General features: G+C 36.7%; 1 non-coding gene across 1 annotated transcript; it reads left to right on the top strand.

Moving 5' to 3' along the window:
- Window positions 1–11,780: 11,780 nt before the first annotated feature.
- Window positions 11,781–11,887, top strand: LOC148550621 (small nucleolar RNA R71). Its single transcript, XR_015893637.1, has one exon. It is a non-coding gene; the product is annotated as a small nucleolar RNA R71 (small nucleolar RNA).
- Window positions 11,888–19,688: the final 7,801 nt, after the last annotated feature.

A 19,688-nucleotide genomic window follows, 5' to 3' on the forward strand; every position in this document is an offset into this window, starting at 1 on the left:
TAAGTACCTCAGTTTCCAGTACTTCTTGAACAAGTGGTTCAATAACATCTATTTTCATGCACCCCTCAGAATCATTGGGGTGCTTGAGGGCTTCAAAAACATTTAGGACCACCTATTCTTCATTGACCCTCAAGGTTAATTCACCCTTTTGCACATCAATCAAAGCTCTACCTGTAGCTAAAAAGGGTCTACCAAGTATAATAGAGGGTTTTACCTCCTCTTTCATGTATAATATAACAAAATCAACAGGGAAAATAAATGGTCTTACTTTAACAAGTAAATCCTCAACCACACTCACAGGTAATTTAATAGAAAGATCAGCAAGTTGAAGAGAAATACGAGTGGGTTTTACCTCCTCAATTTGAAGCTTTTTCATCATTGAAAGTGGCATGAGGTTGATGCTAGCTCCAAGATCACATAAAGCTCTCTGAATGCCGACTTCTCCAATGGTGCAAAGAATGACAAAGCTCCCTGGGTCTGGCATCTTCTCAGGAAGGGTGTGTTGAATAATAGCACTGCATTCCTTGGTTAACACCACAGTTTCTTGCTTCTTCCAATTTCTCTTGTGGGTCAACAACTCTTTCATAAATTTAGCGTAGAGAGGCATTTGCTCCAGAGCCTCTGCAAAAGGAATGTTAATCTGTAGCTTCTTGAAGACATCTAAAAATTTAGAGAATTGCTTTTCTTTGGACGCCTTCTGAAGCCTCTGAGGATATGGCATTTTTGGCTTGTATTCAGGGGCCTTTGGTAAGGTGGGATAAGTGTCAAGAGAGTCAGGAAATGGGTTGTCTGCACGCTTAGGAGGGGCGTGCTCTACTTCTTCCTTCTACTCCTATGGAGTTTCCTTTTCAACTAGATCTTCATTGACCTTGGTCTCAGAACCAGCTACCTTACCACTTCTCAATTGAATAGCCTTGCAATCTTCTCTTGGGTTCACCACTGTATCACCAAGGAATGTATTTGAAGACCTTTCAGGTAATTGCTTGCTCATTTGACCCATTTGTACCTCCAAGTTTCTAATGGAGGCTCTGGTCTCTTGCATGAAACTCATCATCATCTCCCAATTAGAATCTTCTTGGGATTTAGAATTTGCCTGCTGAGGTGGTTGTTGTTGCTGAGACTGAAATTGGCAGTTATTATAGTTGTTCTTAGGGGTGTTCGCGGTGCGGTTTGGTTCGGTTTTGAAGGAAAAAGTCATCCGATCCGAACACTTAATTTATGTGCGGTGCGGTTTGGATTGAATGAACATTTTTTGAAAATCCGATCCGATCCGATCCGATCCGATTACAAGCGGTTTGGATCGGTTTGGATCCGCGGTTTTTTAAATACAAAATAATAACTTAATTTATAAAGTTATATAACCTTTCCAATAATCCATTATAATAATAAAACAAAAATTCCATAAAACATTATAAACTAACATGTCCAATTTTCCAACAATCCAACATATTCAACAAGTCTTGATAAAATAATAATTCTTTAGCATCAAAATAACTAAACAAGTCTCAACAACACAAAATTAAATAACATAGAAAAGTCTTAATAAAAACATAACATAAAAAACTCCAAACTGAAAGCTGAAGCACTGATCACTAATCAGATTCATCACCAGAGCCTTCTTCATCTATTAGTTGAGGAATTGGCTCAAGTTCTACAATAAAATGTAATAAAATAAATATTAGTAAGTTAAACATATTATCAAATAGTAAAGTTAATCACTGTGAAGATAAAATAAAACATAATATTAAAGAACATTACCTTTCTCAAGTTTTTCAAATTCTTCAAAAGACTCCTCAAGGTCAATTGGCAATGAATTGGCTCGAAACCAATTTTGTGCACAAATCAAAGCTTCAACAGTTTTTGGAGTAAGAGAGCTCCTATATTGATTAAGCACTCTACCTCCAGTGCTAAAGGCGGATTCAGAAGCAACCGTTGACACTGGCATAGCTAGAATATCCCTCACAATTTGACTTAAAACAGGATATTTGTAATTGTTAGAGCTCACTTTCCACCAAGTTAAAATATCAAAACTACTTGGATCAACTGGTTTCTCCAAGGACTCCATGAGATATAAATCCACTTCATTTGTGTTGACACTCTCACCTGCTTGTACATCATTTTCAAATGCTGCCGCAAAGCGAACATCATCAAAGGCACTATCATCCATATCCACATCTTGGCTGTGTTGTGCAGATTGGTGTGCTTGATCACTATTGAGAGCAACTCTATAGCTGTTAAACAAGTCATTGAATACTTCCTTCACCTTATCACATAAAAAATCAGCATCTTCCTTCTCAAACAACCTTTGAAAACTCCACTCAACAAACTTAATCTTGTATCTAGGATCAAGTACCACAGCAACAAAAATCATCATATTCATGTTCTTCAAGTTACCCCAATATTTATCATGCTTAGCCTTCATTTTTGTAGCCATACCCTTAAGTAGTATGTCATTACTATCAGCCCAAGCCTTCAAAGAACTAAGAATTGAACAAAAGTGATGAAAATATGAAGAAGAAGTCACAAATGTAGAACCCGAGACTTTTTTGGTTACATCAGAAAAAATCTTCAAAAACCTCACAAAGCATCTTGCATTATCCCAATCTTCATTCTTTGGAATGCCCCCTTGCATCATTACAAACTCAGCATCCCTCTCACTTAATCTCTTGAAGGCCTTTTGGAATTTTAAAGCACTATCAAGCATTATGTAAGTAGAATTCCACCTAGTGGGGACATCTAATTGCACACAAGAGCAGTCTTGGATCCTAGCCTCTTTAATGCAACTTTTAAACCTATCCATACGACTAGGAGAAGCACGGACATATCTAACAGTATTTCTAATTTTACTAATTGAAGAATGCATATCCTTCAAACCATCATTCACCACCAAGTTCAAGATATGAGCACAACACCTAACATGCAAATGTTCACCTTTTAAAGGATGTGAATTCCAATATTTCCATTCTACCTTTCAAGTAACAAATGGCAACATCATTTGAACTAGCATTATCAACTGTGATGCTAAAGACTCTACTTATTCCCCAATTCAAAAGACATTTTTATATCTTCCTACCAATTGTTTCACCTTTATGATTCTTGATGAGACAAAAGTTAAGAATTCTCTTTTGCAACTTCCAATCTTGATCAATAAAATATGCAGTGAGGCAAAGATAGTTTAGATTTTGTACAGAAGTCCAACAATCAGTGGTCAAACACACACTTTGATTTGAGTTTACAAAGACACTCTTCAACTTATGTTTTTCATTCATGAACAAGTTCAACAATCCCTAGCAACTGAAATTCTGCCCGGAATATGGAGTTTTGGCTGTAAAACACTCATGAAATAACGAAATCCCTCCCCTTCAACAAATCTAAAAGGCAACTCATCTATGATTATCATTCTAGCAAGAGCTTGTCTACATAAATCAGGATCAAATGATACAGAAGTCAAACAATTACCCAACCCATTTCCTTCTTCTTTTTTAAGTTGCTGCATAACAAGTGTTTTTTGAGTGGGATCAAGTGAATCTTTTGGAAATTTTCTACACTGACTCAACAAGTGACTTTTAAGATTGCTAGTACCATTTTTATGTGAATCAGCCGCATAAGATGCTCCACACCACTTACATATAGCCCTAGGTTTGGGACCACTATCATCTTTTTTAAAATGCTCCCAAGTCCAAGATCTAGGTCTAACAGGTTTTTTAGTGTTACCTGTACCTTGTTCCTCAGACTGGCCAGGATTAGATGACTCATTAGCAACATTTGCTTTGCCTCTCCACCTCTTAGATCTAGTTCCTTCATTGTTCTGATCACTGTGCGGCGGCAGTGGCGGCAGCGATGGTGGCTGCGTCTGCGTCTGAGTTTGTGGCTGCGATTGCTGCTGTGGAGGCGGCATTGACTCTAACTGTCCTGAAGATCTGACTGATTCAAAAGTGGATGGAGTAGCACTGGAAAATCCTGGCTCGCTACTTTGAACATCCTGTGATAACAAAGATAATTAATCAGTTTATGTTATTTTAATATTTTTCTCAATTAATTAACATATTGAGTTGTTACCAACATACACATTACACAATAAAAAATTACCTCAGGATATGAAGCTGACATTGTTGACCTTCGAATTGAAAGCTAAAATCACTGGAACAAATATAAAATCTGCAAAAGATAAAAAAATAGAATTCAATTTCAATCAACAAGAACAAAATACTTAATTTAATACAAAGTTTAACAAATAAAAATTAAAGCACAGTTTAACAAGTAAAAATTAAAGCAAGTAAAAATATACCTTGAACAGTTTAACACAGATTAACAAGTAAAAATTAAAATTAAACAAAATAAAATCTTAAAACAACAGAACAAAACAAAATAAACAAAAGCAAATAAAAATATACCTTCAACAATGAACAGTTTAACACAGATTAACAAGTAAAAAATAAAATTAAACAAAATCTTAAAACAACAGAACAAAACAACATAAACAAAACCAAATAAAAATATACCTTGAGGCTTGAACAGTTTAACACAGATTAACAAGTAAAATTTAAAATTAAACAAAATCTTAAAATAACAGAATAAAACAAAATAAATAAAAGCAAGTGAAAATCTACCTTCAACAATGAACAATTTAACATAGTTTAACACAGATTAACAAGTAAAAATTAAATTTAAACAAAATCTTAAAACAACAGAACAAAACAAAATAAACAAAACTAAGTAAAAATATACCTTGAAGAAGAGCAGCAGCACCGAGGGGAGAAGGCGGCAGCGGCGTCACCGCGGAGAGGAGCCGCCAACGGCGTCACTGAGAAGAGGAGGCGACGAAGGGCATTACTCAGAAGAAAAGCGGCGGACGACGTCGGCGTGTGTCAGTGGGAGTGACTGAGAGTGAGTGATGCTGTGAATCTGTGATAGTGAGAGTGAGTGATGTTGTGTAAGGAACTAAGGATGAAGAACGAAGACTAAGGACTAAGGAGCGAGAGAGAGCACTGAGCAAAAAGGGTTTCTTACTTTCTTTCTTTAGTTTAGGGTTTCAAATGGGAATCGGCGCTACTGCACTAGTGTGCTAGTGATACGGTAGGTATTATTATTATTATTATTATTATTATTATTATTATTATTATTATTATTATTGTTATTATTATTGTTATTATTATTGTTATTATTGTTATTATTATTATTGTTATTATTGTTATTATTATTGTTATTATTGTTATTATTATTATTATTATTTGTAATATATGCGGTTCGGTTCGGTTCGGTTCGGTTATGTAGAGTGGAACCGCAAACCGAACCTAACCGTAATAAAACCGATCCAAAATCCAAAAAATATCCAAAATAGAGTAGTTTAATTCGGTTTTCGGTTTGGATCGGTCCGGTTTTGTGGTTTTTTTTGGACCGGTTTGGATCTGAACACCCCTAGTTGTTCTGTTGAAAACCACCCTAAGAACTATTGTTGAAGTTCTGAGGTCTCTGAGGTTGATCTCTCCACCCAAAATTTGGGTGATTTCTCCACCCCTGATTGTATGTCTTGGAATATGGATCATTGTTGGGATTCCTCGGACCACTCCCCATGTAATTCACCTGTTCAGAAGAGGGTTGAGCATAATCATAATTATCATTTTGCATAAAGTTACCTGCCATGTCATAGGAGACTTCCTGTGGTGGATTTTGGGTGTTGATAGCTGAGACTTGCATGCCACCTATCTGTTGAGTAAGTAGATTTATTTGCTGAGACATCAGCTTGTTCTGAGCAAGAAGAGCATTAATAGCTTCTACTTCCAACACACCTATCTTCTGGGGGGTCTCAGAGTTCACAGGATTCCTGTTAGATGAGTATAAATATTAGTTGCTTGCAACCAATTCAATCAGCTCAATAGTCTCCTCTGGTGTCTTCTTCTTGTGCAATGAACTGCCTGCAGAAGTATCTAAGCTCATCTTGGACATCTCACCCAAGCCTTCATAGAAATCTATTTGGGTCCATTTGGAGAACATGTCCGGAGGGCATTGCCTAGTCAGTAGCTTGTATCTCTCCCAGGCTTCATAAAGTGTTTCTCCCTCCTTCTGTCTGAAGGTCTGAACCTCTAACCTAAGCTTAGTCAGCTTCTTTAGTGGGAAAAATTTAGTGAGAAACTCTGTAACAACCTTGTCCCAAGTATTCAGACTCTCCTTTGGTTGTGAATCTAGCCATAGCTTTGCTTTATCCCTCAGAGCAAACGGAAAAAGCATGAGTTTGTACACCTTTAGGTTAACTCCATTTGTCTTCACAGTATCACATATCTGTAGAAAATCAGATATAAATTGATTCGGGTCTTCGTGAGGAAGACCATGATACTGGCAGTTTTGTTGCACCAGGGTGACCAATTGTGGCTTCAACTCAAAGTTGTTTGCAGTTATAGGAGGCACCACAACGCTCTTTCCATAAAGATCTGTAGTAGGAGCAGAATAAGAGCCAAGCACTCTCCTCTGTTGATCATCCCCATTTGGATTTACCACATTGGCATTAGCGTTATTATTTGCCATATTGGATTCTGCAGTCTTGTAAAGTCTTACTTGTTGTAAACGTCGCCTGAAAGTTCTTTCAGGTTCAGGATCAAAGTCTAAGAGATGTTCTTTGTCTCTGTTCCTGCGCATACACAAGCAGAAAACAAGAAAAAATAAAACTCTCTACGTCAGAGTGCAGAGAAGTCCCTGTGAAGTAACCTATGTAAAATAATAAAATAAAAATACTAAATAAATAAATAAAAAAATTTCGAAAATTAACAAGGAAAAATAAACAAAAAAATTAAAATAAAATTAACTAGGCGACACCAAACTTAATTTCAAAAATTAGGTTAATATATATATTTTTGAAATTAAAGACAAAAATAAAATAAAATTAAAAAAAGATAAGTATTAATTGAAAAGAAATAAAATGAAAATATAAATAAAAAAAAGACAAATACGAAACGGACGAGAATTTGGAAAGAAAAAATTAAAAAGTAAAAGGAAGTAAAACAAAAAAGAAAGCACGGGGACTGGTAATAGGGAACAAGAAAACAAGGGAACTCTCTTTTTTTTTTCGAAAAATAATAAAATAATATTTAAATAAAATTAAAATTAAAACGCCTAATCTAAACAATCAAATAACTAATAGTTGTTAATCACAGTCAATCTCCGGCAACGGCGCCAAAAACTTGGTGCAGTATTTGTAACCCACTAACTTATCGGCAAGTGTACCGGGTCGTACCAAGTAATACCTTACGTGAGTAAGGGTCGATCCCATGAGGATTGATGGATTAAGCAACAATAGTATTTGATAGGCTTAGTTAGACAAACTGAAAAGAGTAATTGAGAGTTCAAAAGCATTAAACAATAAAGAAGAGTTTGAAGATAGGCAGGTGAATAGGTGAGGAATAAAATATTGAGAAAGCAGTTAAGACTTCAGAGTTATCTATTTTCTGGATTGACTTTTCTTATTAACTAATTTTAATCATGTAAGATTTAATTCATGGCAAACTATTTGTGACTAGACCCTAATTCCTTAGACCTTTTTAGTCTCCTCTAAAATTCATCAACTGCCAATTCCTTGATCAATTAATTCCAATTAGAGGGTGATGATCAAATTCTAGTTTATATGCCACAAGAATCCTAATTATCCAAAAATAAAAGGATTATATGTCACGTATCCCGTTAAATACAAACAATTAGAAATTCAGAATAATATGTTTTCAAGCTATTGTTCAAGTAAAGAGCTTTTCTAAGTTATACAAGAACTCAAATAGAACATGGGTCATACTTCCGTTCCACCCAAATTCATAAAATAAAGAACGAAAACAATTATTGAAATATAAATTAAAACATGAATTAAAAAAGAAAAATAATATTATCAATCCATACAATAGACAGAGCTCCTAACCTTGACAATGGAGGATTAGTTGCTCATGGGATATGGAATGTAAATTTGTATGGAATAATGTTGTGGAATGTTCTTCTGGAACCATCTTATTGGGATCTCTTTTATAACTAATCCTAATAATTTTAAAATCAAATTTCTAAAATTAAAATTAAAATTAAAATAATATTGTGGGGACCACTTGATTTGTCCCTTCTGCAACTTCTAATCTGTAATTTATGGGCTAAGAACTGGGTCAAAACAGCCCAGAAATCGCCCCCAGCATTTTTCTGCGTTTCTGCACGTGGCGCATGTCACGCGTATGCGTCGGTCACGTGTTCGCGTCATTTGTACAGATTTCAGTCCACGCGTTCGTGTCAAGCACGCAATCGTGTCATTGCGATTTCCTCCATTCTGCGCGGTCGCGTGAGCCATGCGTCCGCATCGGTATTCGCTGGTCATCTCCTTGGTTTCTTCTCTTTCTCTGCAGAAACTTCATCAAATCCATCCGAATGCTACCTAAAATGAATAAAATTGCACAAAACTCAAAATAGCATCCATAGTGGCTAAAATATAATTAATTCTTAATTAAACTCAACAAGTTAGATGCAAATTCACTAGGAAAAGATAGGAAAGATGCTCACGCATCAGTAATGTAATTAGACTGAGCAGCGTCTAAGGTCTTAGACGCATAAGAAATTACAAAAGGATCCTTACCTTCGCGCTGAGCCAGTGCCGCTCCTACTGCATTGTTGGATGCATCACACATAATCTCAAAAGGCTGGCTCCAGTCTGGTCCTCTCACAATCGGAGCTTGAGTCAGGGCGATTTTCAGCTTATCAAATGCTTGCATGCAATCCTCACTGAACTCGAACTCAACATCTTTCTGCAGCAGTCTGGATAAAGGCAATGCTACCTTACTGAAGTCCTTAATAAATCTCATGTAAAAACCTACATGGCCAAGGAACGAATGGACTTCCCTCACGGAGGAGGGGTAAAGTAAACTAGAAATGACATCTACCATTGCTGGATCTACAGAAATACTAGTATTAGACATAATATGTCCTAGAACAATCCCTTGTTTTACCATAAAGTGACATTTTTCAAAATTCAATACAAGGTTTGAGCTAACACACCTGTCTAATACTCTAGCTAAACTATCCAAGCAAAGGTTAAATGAATCACCATATACACTAAAATCATCCATAAAAACTTCCATACAGTTCTTAATAAGATCTGAAAAGATACTCATCATGCATCTTTGGAAAGTAGCCGGTGCATTACATAGGCCAAAAGGCATCCTCTTATATGCATACGTTCCAAAGGGACATAAAAGTAGTCTTTTCCTAATCTTCAGGAGCTATATGAATTTAAAAGTAGCCTGTATAACCATCTAAAAAGCAGTAATGGGATTTACCTGACAGGCGATCAAGCATCTGATCAATAAATGGCAAGGGGTAGTGATCCTTGCGAGTAGCTTGGTTGAGACGCCTATAATCAATGCAAACTTTCCATGAATTCTGCACTCTAGTTGTCAGGAGCTCTCCATGCTCATTCCTTACTGTTGTGACTCCAGACTTCTTGGGCACCATTTGTACTGGACTGACCCATTCACTGTCTGAGATGGGATAGATGATATCTACTTCAAGTAGCCTGGTCACTTCTTTCTTGACAACTTCTAAGATGGTGGGATTCAGTCTTCTTTGGGGTTGACGGACAGGTTTTGCTCCCTCTTCTAATATTCTGTGCTCACAAACTCGAGGGCTAATGCCTACTATATCCGCCAAACTCCACCCAATTGCTTTCTTGTGTTTTTTCTCAACACACTGAGCAGCTGCTCCTCCTGTTGGGAAGTGAGTTCCCTTGTAATGATAACTAGAAAATTCTGATTATCCTCAAGGTAAGCATACTTGAGGTAGGGAGGAAGGGGTTTTAATTCCAATTTCTGCTCATGGCTAGGCTCTGGATTATCTTGAGCTAATGATAATGGCAAAGTGCCCTCATTGTGTTCAGAGGGTGTCCCCACACTTGGACTTTGCTCCATGTGCCTCTCTTCTGCTTCTTCTTGGTGAACTTCAGCTACAGTTTCATCAATGATGTCGCACTGGAAGATAGAACGATCTTCCGAAGGGTGCTTCATAGCTTCATTTAAACTGAAACTTACAGCTCTGCCATCTATCTCAAAGGAATAAGTTCCTGAGAATGCATCCAGCTTGAACTTTGAAGTCTTCAGGAATAGTCTTCCAAGCAAGATTGATGATGGTCTTCCTGAGTCATTAGGGGGCATTTCCAAGATATAGAAGTCAATGGGAAATGTGAGCCCCTTAATGCTCACCAACACGTCTTCAACGATTCCAACCACTGTAATAATGCTTTTATCTGCTAACACAAAACGAGCTGCCAACCTTTTTAAGGGAGGGAGCCTCAAAGCATCATATATAGACAATGGCATTATACTAACACACGCTCCTAAATCACACATACAGTCAGAAAATATTACACCTCCAATGGTATAGTTAACCATGCATGGGCCTGGGTCACTACATTTTTCAGGTATACCCCACATTAAAGCAGATATAGAACTACCTAAAGGAATAGTTTCTAGTTCATTAATTTTATCTTTATGTATGCATAAATCTTTCAAAAACTTTGCATATTTAGGTACTTGTTAAATAACATAAAAAAAGGGGAACATTTACCTCAACCTTTTTGAAAATTTCTACCATTTTGGGATCAAGTTCCATCTGCTTCCTGGACTTCCTTGCAAGGTGTGGAAATGGGATAGGAATGGCGCCACTTGCAGCTTCTGTGTCATTTGGTGCTCCATTCCTTAGCTAAACTACTTCTTCTTCAACCATGTCTTGTACTTCCTCTTCCTCTTCAGCATCTTCCATTTCAACTAAGTCTTCAACTGGGGCGTGTTCTTGTGGGTTTGGCTCCTCCTGGTTCCTCTCTTGTAGTGTGGTTCCAGACCTCAAAGTGATGGCATTGATGCCACCTTTGGGATTAGGTAAGGGTTGAGAAGGAATTTCACTGGAGCTCGAAGGCTGGTTGGTGGGAGTAGGTAATGAATCTATCCAGGAGACGAGAGCTTGTAAGGTGGCATTCAGACTATTTAGAGTAGAGTTCAGTGTAGTATGCATGTCTTGTTGTCCTTGTGCAAGAGAACGAAGCATCTCGTCATTTAATGAGGAAGGAGGGTAAGTGATCTGAGGGGCCTGTTGTTGGTTGTGCTGGGGTCCTTGGGACTGCCTAAGGTGAGGTGCTCTGTAAGGCTGGTTCTGATTCTGCTATCTGTTGTTGTTGTTTCACCTCTGATTTCCATTGTTGTCTCTGTCTCCTCTGTTATAGTTGTCCCTCCAGCCATGGTTGGAATTATCTCTCCAACCCTGGTTGGAGTTGTCCTGCCACCCTTGGTTATAGTTCCCACCTTGGTTGTAGTTACCACCTTGTTGATTATATCCTTGATTCAGGCGGTCATAGAAGTTATGAGTAGCCGCCACAGTGTTGTCTTCTTGTTGGAGTTGCAGGCACTGATCAGTGTAATGACTATAATCAGCACAGATTCCACATACTCTTTGGGGGACCAACTGTTTGGCTTTGTTGTGGTGGGGGAGGCTGAGTTTGTTGTTGATTCAATTGCATCTGCTTCAGTAGGTTGGTCATTTCACATATAGCTTGTGTGACAGCAGTAGTCTCATTGCTAGAGGAAACCTCTGCAACAGCCTTTGAGTGGTTATTCCTGTGCCTGTGATTCTGAGTGGACTCAGCTAAGTCACTGATCAGTTGCCATGCTTCATCTGCGGTCTTGTACTTTTTCAAAGAACCATTACTAGCACCATCCAATGTAGTTTTATCCCGAGGCTTCATGCCTTGAGTGAAGTAGCTGATCAACACTAACTTGTCAATCATATGATGGGGGCATGTGTCCAGAAGATTCTTGAAGCACTCCCAGTACTCATAAAGAGTCTCCGATTTACCCTGAACAATGCAGGAGATCTCTTTCCTTAATCTATCTGTAACTTCAGCTGGAAAGTATTTTTCCAGGAATTCTCTCCTGAGCGTATCCCAGTTAGTGACAGTTGCTTCAGGTTGCGTGTAGTACCACTCTCTCGCCTTTTCCTCAAGAGAAAACGGGAAGGCAGTCAGCAAAATAGAAGTTTCATCTGCACCATGACGTCTAACAGTAGAACAGGCTATTTGAAAATCCCTTAGGTGCTTGATAGGCTCCTGAGCAGGTAAGCCATGAAACTTGGGCATCAAGTTGATTAGTGCAGTTTTCAGTTCAAAATCTGCAGCCAGATTTGGGTGACGCACTTGATACAGTTGCAAAGTAAAGTCTGGGGTTCCTGCCTCCTGGAGAGTAATCCTCCTGGGTGCCGCCATGTTACCTGCGCCTAAATCAACCGGATTAGTAGAGACGGAGCTTGTTTCTTCTTCAGATGGGGCTTCAAATTCGCCCTCAGATGAGACTGGTAAATTGATAATAATCACTTCACCACCCTCAGAGGCTAACCTGCGCCGAGCTCGCCTAATACCTGAAAGAGTTCTTTCAATTTCAGGATCAAATGCGGCTAAACTCGGATCAGGCAATGAACGCATCATTCAATGAAAGAAACATACAGCTCATGGTAATAAAATAAAATAAAATACGCGAAAATTAAAAATATGTATACTAATTAATAATTTAGCACATAATTGCAACTCCCCGGAAACGGCGCCAAAAATTGACGGGTGCGGAAATTTGACCAGTTAAGAATTCAATATAGAAATAGCGTTGTGAGTATAGTTCTTAACCAGCTAAAATCCGCTCATCAATTTAGAAAGGTTGTCACAAAATCAGAATAAAAATACTGGGAGTATGGGTCCCAGGTCGTCTCCCAATGAGTTGACAAAAAGGGTGCTATCTTATTAATCAGGAGTTTTCTGGGTAATTTTGAGTTTAGGCAATGGGCACAAGAATATGATTGTAAATTAAAGCAATGAAAATTAAAAGAGATTTATATTATTCTAAATAAAAGACCTTGACTGGGGATTGATTAATCAGAAGTTCTATCCTTGTTGGAATTTTCTCAAGTGTAGTATAAAGAGGTTGTTATTTTCACTTAGTTAACCATTACTAAATAAAGGAAAGTCAAGTGATTGAGCTAACTCTTATTCGCAAATCCTAGTCCTCTCCCTTGGGAAGGACTAGCATTAGTAAATACAGAATTAGCCAACAACTTCCAATTTAACTAATGCCCCATGTCAAGTTGGGAGTCTACTCCATTGACATGAGAATTACTTGCATAGAATTAAAAAGGGGATAAAAGACATGATAAACAATAACTACAATTTAATTAAAAGTAAAAGTAATCATTTGCATTAATAAATTCTAAAAATAATCCAATTGTAACTCTAAACAAAAATTAAGAATATGAAATAATAAAAGAGTAAGAAAACAAACTAGAATAGTATCTTCAATGGAGGTGATGACTCTTCAATATCCAAAGCAAAAGCAATAAACTATGAAACTATGAATGTAAAGAAAACCTAGAGGAAGAGTAATTTTCTCTCTAGATTCATATCTAAAAACTAAAACTATGCTAATGAGATTGTGTCTTGAGTCTCTGCACGTTCCATGGCTCTAGTCTGTGTTTCTGGGCTGAAAACTGGGTCAAAACCTGGCCCGAAATCGCCCCCAGCATTTTTTGTCAATTCTGCAGATCGCGCATGTCACGCGTATGCGTCAGTCACGCGTGCGCGTCGCTGGTCGTTTTGGCGTGTCACGCGTACGCGTCAAGGACGCGCACGCGTCGCTGCAAATTTCTCCATATCGCGAGCTCGCGTGAACCATGCGTGCGCGTCGATGTTCGCTGGTTACCTCCTTAGTTTCTTGTGTTCCTTCCATTTTTGCAAGATTCCTCTCCATTTTCTAAGCCATTCCTGCCCTATAAAGCCTGAAACACTTACACACGGATCACGGCATCAAATGGTATAAAGGAGAATTAAAATACACAAATTAAAGATTTCTAGGAAGCAAGTTTTCAACCATAGAATAAAACTAGGAAGAAATTGTAAAATCATGCAAATCATATGAATAAGTGGGTAAGGACTTGATAAAAACCACTCAAATGAGCATAAGATAAACCATAAAATAGTGGTTTATCAGTGCTTCCTAGGCTTGTCATTTCACTTTCTTCAATTAACCCCAAGTTAGGAATTTCAAAGCTGTTACTTTTTGCTTGACCGAAGACCTCAGATTAGCAAAGAGAAATGTTTCAATGGTAAACTCAAATCTGAACCCTTGAGCAAGTGCTTTGTTCCCAAGTAACAATTTTAACTTTTGATTCATAGCAGTGATTATCAGAGAACACTTTCTCCATTTATCCCAAATTGGAGTTGCAGAAATTTGGAGAAGGAGTAAAGAAAGTAAATTACATGCAAATGGAAATAAATCTCCTTTATCTTCTGACTTAGCTTAGCTTGTTTTAATTTGGGCGATTAGACACTAGCTTTTGAGATTTACCTTTCTCTCTCTTTCTTCTCTGGTGAAATGAACAAGGAGAACAACTCTCTCTCTCTCTCTCTCTCTCTCTCTCTCTCTCTCAGACCAAAGCAAATTATGTCAACATTGACTTTGGAAAGCTTTAGCTTGGTGGCTTCTTGGAGTTGAGTTGCATATATGCTCCATCTGGCCCAGCTGAATTCTTTACTTTATTATTTTTGGACTTTGTTATCTAGAGAACCCACTAACAATCTTTGTTTCAATTACTCTATCTTAATGGGTTGCTGCTATTGTAACTTAGGCCTGCAACATTAACCAAAACAATTAAAAGCCAATGGGTGTTTAACCCATTAGATTAATGTTTGTCATCATCAATTGAGTTAGTTAATTTCTTAACTCAACAATCTCCCCCTTGATGACAAACATAGTTATGAAATTGATCAAAGAGTTTGAATTCAATAATGTTAATGTACTTCCCTTTAAGTGATGTCACTTGCTTTTGATTTGCTCTCCCTTTCCTTTCCAAGAGTTGCTCCCCCTGAATTTATGCTCTTCTTTTCTTTCCTGTTTACATATTCACATAGAGAACACAACAATATACTATATATAATTTTTTGTCCATGGATGAAGCATTCAGCAAGATTTTCAAACAGTTTCAACAGCTCATGAAACAGATCCAAAAAATGTGCCAAAAATAGCAAGATCAATCAGCCCAAATAAAACAGAGCAACAAAAAAATGAGAAACACATAAATGATACTAAACAAGATACTACTCCCCTTTTTGTCATCAAGGGAGGAAATGCAACCAACTTTCAATCTGTAGCAACCAGTTAAGAAATAATCCAGATATTTAGAAAAGTAAAAGCAAAGCTAAAAGTTGTTAATCAGTTTACAGTCATCCGAGACTCATAAGAAGTCCAAACACAAAATACAATAGTTCCATAAGACAATTATCAAAATTAAACAACATAGAAAATAGCAATAGAGGATGCATCCTTAGGCATCTGAACCATCCTCCTCATCAGAATCAGCAGGATCTTTAGGATCAGTGGCCATTGTTTCATCTTCTTGGAGATTGTCAATGAACTTGATGAAAACTGCCACACTATTTCTGGACTTTCTGAGGAAGTTTTCATGCTTGACAGCAATTTTCCTATGTTCTTTGCTCATTTCAATTAGATGGTTAGATTGAGAGACAAATTCCTGGACTACATCATTCACCACTCCATATAAAAGTGATTTGTGTCCAGTGGAACTCGAAGTTCCAGAGGCAGATGAAGGAGAGGATTCTTTTGGTTCATAGTCATCATCATCATCATCATCATCAATAACCACCTTTTAAGTTTGAGTTGGTCCCTTTTTTACTGTTTCACTGAACCACCTCCTTTTATATATGAGTGTCTAATTTCATATGTCTCATTTGACAATTCAACACCAAAATGTTCAAAAATATAGGTTAAGAACATGCCATAAGGAAGAGCTTTATCTTTCTCACTTCTAACACAATCAAACATGTATCTTACCATTGGGTATGCAAAAGAAATTTCAATTTTTGTGAGAATAGCATACAAAACTAAAGTATCACAGAAAGACACCATTTGATATGAGCCACTTTGAGGAAGGATGATATAGTTTACTATGCGATGTAACTGAGCACGAGTGTAACCAAGAGCTTTATGAGTTGGAGTGATGCCATCAATGAAATATATGTGTTCACATACATAGAACAGAGCATCATTGTAAGAAAGACCTACCCCTTTATCTCACTTACCCGAGGTGTATGCACAAGCACCAACATCAGTGTATTTCAAAGAACCACTAATAGTTTCATTGTTTAAAACAATATCTCGGCCTTTGACATAGGAGTGAATGCTGCCCTCATGATAGGTCATGTTTGCATAAAACTCTTTAACTAAAATTGGGTAAACTGGTTTTTTTATTTTAAAAATATGGTTCCAATCCAGAAATTCAAAATTTTCAGCATAAACAAAACCTATCTTTTTCACATTTGGTAAATCAACCAAAAAGGTGGGACATATCGTACGATGAGCAATAACACCATCATAGAAATCATTGTTCATGGTAGATCAAAAACGAAGAGGATTGTAGTTTGAGTGGGAGGTTATAAAGTGTGATTTGTGTGCAAAAGGATCAATAGAGAGCTCTTTAACTGATTTGAGAGAGTAGAGGGTCTAGGTTTCTCTGGGAGTTTGAGGGTTTTAGCCTTTGGACTCTTTTGAATCATAGTTTTCTTCCTCATTGGAGTGAACTCAGGTTTTGAATGAAACAAAGCACTAAAGGTAGTGGGAAAGAATCGAAGAGGTAGTGGAAAGAGTTATGAAGAGAGAAGTTTGGAAACTGCACAAGAAAGGAGGTTTCTTGAAACATGCAACTGCATCACCTATGACTAGACCTTGAAAAGACTTGACATCATAAAAAAAGTTGATTTGATTTTATTAATAAATAAAACAAAATATTTTTAAAAGAAACTTTTTTCATTAAAAGACAAAAACACAAAATATCATATGGATAATGTAACACTCATTGGGCCCAGAGATTGTGGTGTTTAAGAAAACATATTTGACCAACGTATCTCTAAACTGAAGGGTTGGCCCAGAAGATTCAGATTGTACAAATGAGCCCAGAAAGTGATATTCAGAGAGATGGTTCTTCACTTGCAGAATTGTCTCATCCACACCTGAGAGACAAAAACTTCAGCAAAAATACCAGCAATGCGCAAATAACAAATTATGACTTAAAATTCCTAGATTAGTCCTAAGCTTTCAAAATCTATTTTCAGCTAGAGATTTGGTGAAAATATCTGCTAATTGATCTTCTAATTTAACAAATTGAATGCTAATATTCCCTTTTTGAACATGTTCTCTTATTGAGTGAAATCTCACCTCAATATGTTTAGTTCTAGAGTGCAAAACTGGATTTTTGGAAATATTTATGGCACTCATATTGTCACATAACAAGCAAATATTTTCAGCATTTAATTTATAATCAACAAGTTGGATTTTCAACCAAATAAGCTGAGAGCAACATAAAAAAGCAACTATATACTCAGTCTCTGCAGTGGATAATGCCACTGTTAACTGCTTCTTACTTGACCAAACATTTAGGGACTTCCCAAGAAAATAGCATATGCCTGATGTACTTCTTCTATCCACTCTATCTCTAGCAAAGTCTGCATCACAATAACCAACTGCAGAAAACTCATCAATCTTAGGATACCATAAACTAAAATTGGATGTGCCATGAACATATCTAATAATCCTTTTAACTACTAAAAGATGTGATTCTTTAGGTTTTGATTGGAATCTTGAACACATTCTAACACTTTGCACAATATCGGGCCTAGAAGAAGTTAGATACATAAGAGAACCAATTATTCCTCTATACCTAGTCTCATCAACATCTTTCTAAGTTTCACCCTTTTCTAATTTTGAGTTAGGGTGCATGGGTGTTCCCATGTGTTTGGCATTTTTCATACCAAATTTCTTAACTAGCTCTTTGGCATACTTCTCTTGAATAAAAATGCCATTTTCAGTTTGCTTAATTTGAAGCCAAAGAAAAAATTAAGTTCACCCATCATACTCATGTTAAATTCACTTGTCATGAGTTTTCCAAATTTAGTACAAAGGGTCTCATTTGCTGATCCAAAAATAATGCTATCAACATAAATTTGGATTAAAATGAAAGAATCATTAGAATTTGTAATAAATAGAGTAGTGTTAGTGGTGCCTCTTTAAAATCTATTTTTTAAAAGAAAGGAACTAAGTCTTTTATACCAAACCCTAGGAGCTTGTCTCAACCCATAAAGGGCTTTTGAGAGTTTGAAAATATGATTAGAAAATTTCTCATTTTCAAAACCAGGTGGATGTGCCACAATACACTTCTCTTTCTATTACACCATTCAGAAATGCACATTTCACATCTATTTGATGCCATTTGAAACCACAATGAGTAGTATAAGCTAGAAGTAGTCTTATGGCTTCCATTCGGACAACAGGGACAAAGGATTCATCAAAGTCTATCCCTTCCTCTTGATCATATCCTTGCGCCACTAGTCTTGCTTTGTTTCTAGCAATACTACCATCTTCTCCTAATTTGTTCCTAAATATCCACTTGGTGCTAGTCACTTTCTTTCCAATTGACTTTGGAACAAGTGTCCAAACTTAGTTCTTTTCAAATTTATCAAGCTCTTCTTCCATAGCCTTTACCCACGAAGGGTCATTGAGAGTTTCATGTATATTTTGAGGCTCAATTTGAGAGAGAAAAGCTAAATTTGTTTTTTCATTTGCTTTTTTTGTGGACGAACGTGTCTTGACACCTTGAAAAACATCACCAATGACAAATTCATATGGTTAATTCTTTAAGAATTTTCGCTCACAGGGTCTTGTAGACTTAGAAGCAGTTTCGGTCATTGTAGGATCCAAAGAAGTTGTATTGTCAGAAATTTCGCCAAATTCATGAGACAAAACAGAATTGTCTCCTGCAGAATCTCCTGCAGCAGCTTTATCAGATTCAGATGGCCCAGAAAATTCTTTCTCTTGATTTTTTTATTCTCTTTCTTTGCCCTAAAATTGATTTCCTGCATCATAATCTTTCAAAATACTTTGAACCAAGTTAGTGTCACAAAAGGTAATATGCATGGACTCATCTATAATTCTTGCATCTTGATGATAAATTCTATAGGCTTTGCTAGTTGTGGAATATTGGTGCGCGGAATTTAACTTCGCACAACTGAACCAGCAAGTGCACTGAGTCGTCCAAGTAATACCTGAGGTGAGTCAGGATCGATCCCACGAGGATTGTTGGCTTGAATCAAAGCTATGGACACCTTGTAAATCTTAGTCAGGCGGATAGAAAAGTTGTTTGGTTGTTTAAGCACATAAAAGTAAAATAAAGATAATGTTACTTAGTAATTGTGGATTCAATGATAAGAAGATGGTTAAGGCTTCGGAGGTGCTTTTTTCTTCTGGATCAATTCTTTTTTACTGTCTACTCCAACTGTGAATGATTTCTTCTATAGCAGGCTGTATGTGATCAATGGTAAAATATAACCTAAAAAAGACTTAAATTCAAAAAGAACATGCATGTGATTAATTATAATAAATTTATATATGAGGAGTAAAAATAAAATTAAAAATTAAAGATAAAATAAAGAGAACAATTAAAAGAAGTAAAAGAAGGTAAAATAAATAATATGTGAAATAAATAAAAAATGTATTGTAATAGAAGATTAATATAATCAATGAATATAACAGATAAAGAAAAAAAATTAAAATACGATCTCATTAAACAAATTTTAAGAAAAAATT

Source organism: Arachis ipaensis, chromosome B7 (genome assembly GCF_059453495.1).
Source record: "Arachis ipaensis isolate K30076 ecotype BB chromosome B7, ASM5945349v1, whole genome shotgun sequence".
Lineage (NCBI taxonomy): Eukaryota > Viridiplantae > Streptophyta > Magnoliopsida > Fabales > Fabaceae > Arachis > Arachis ipaensis.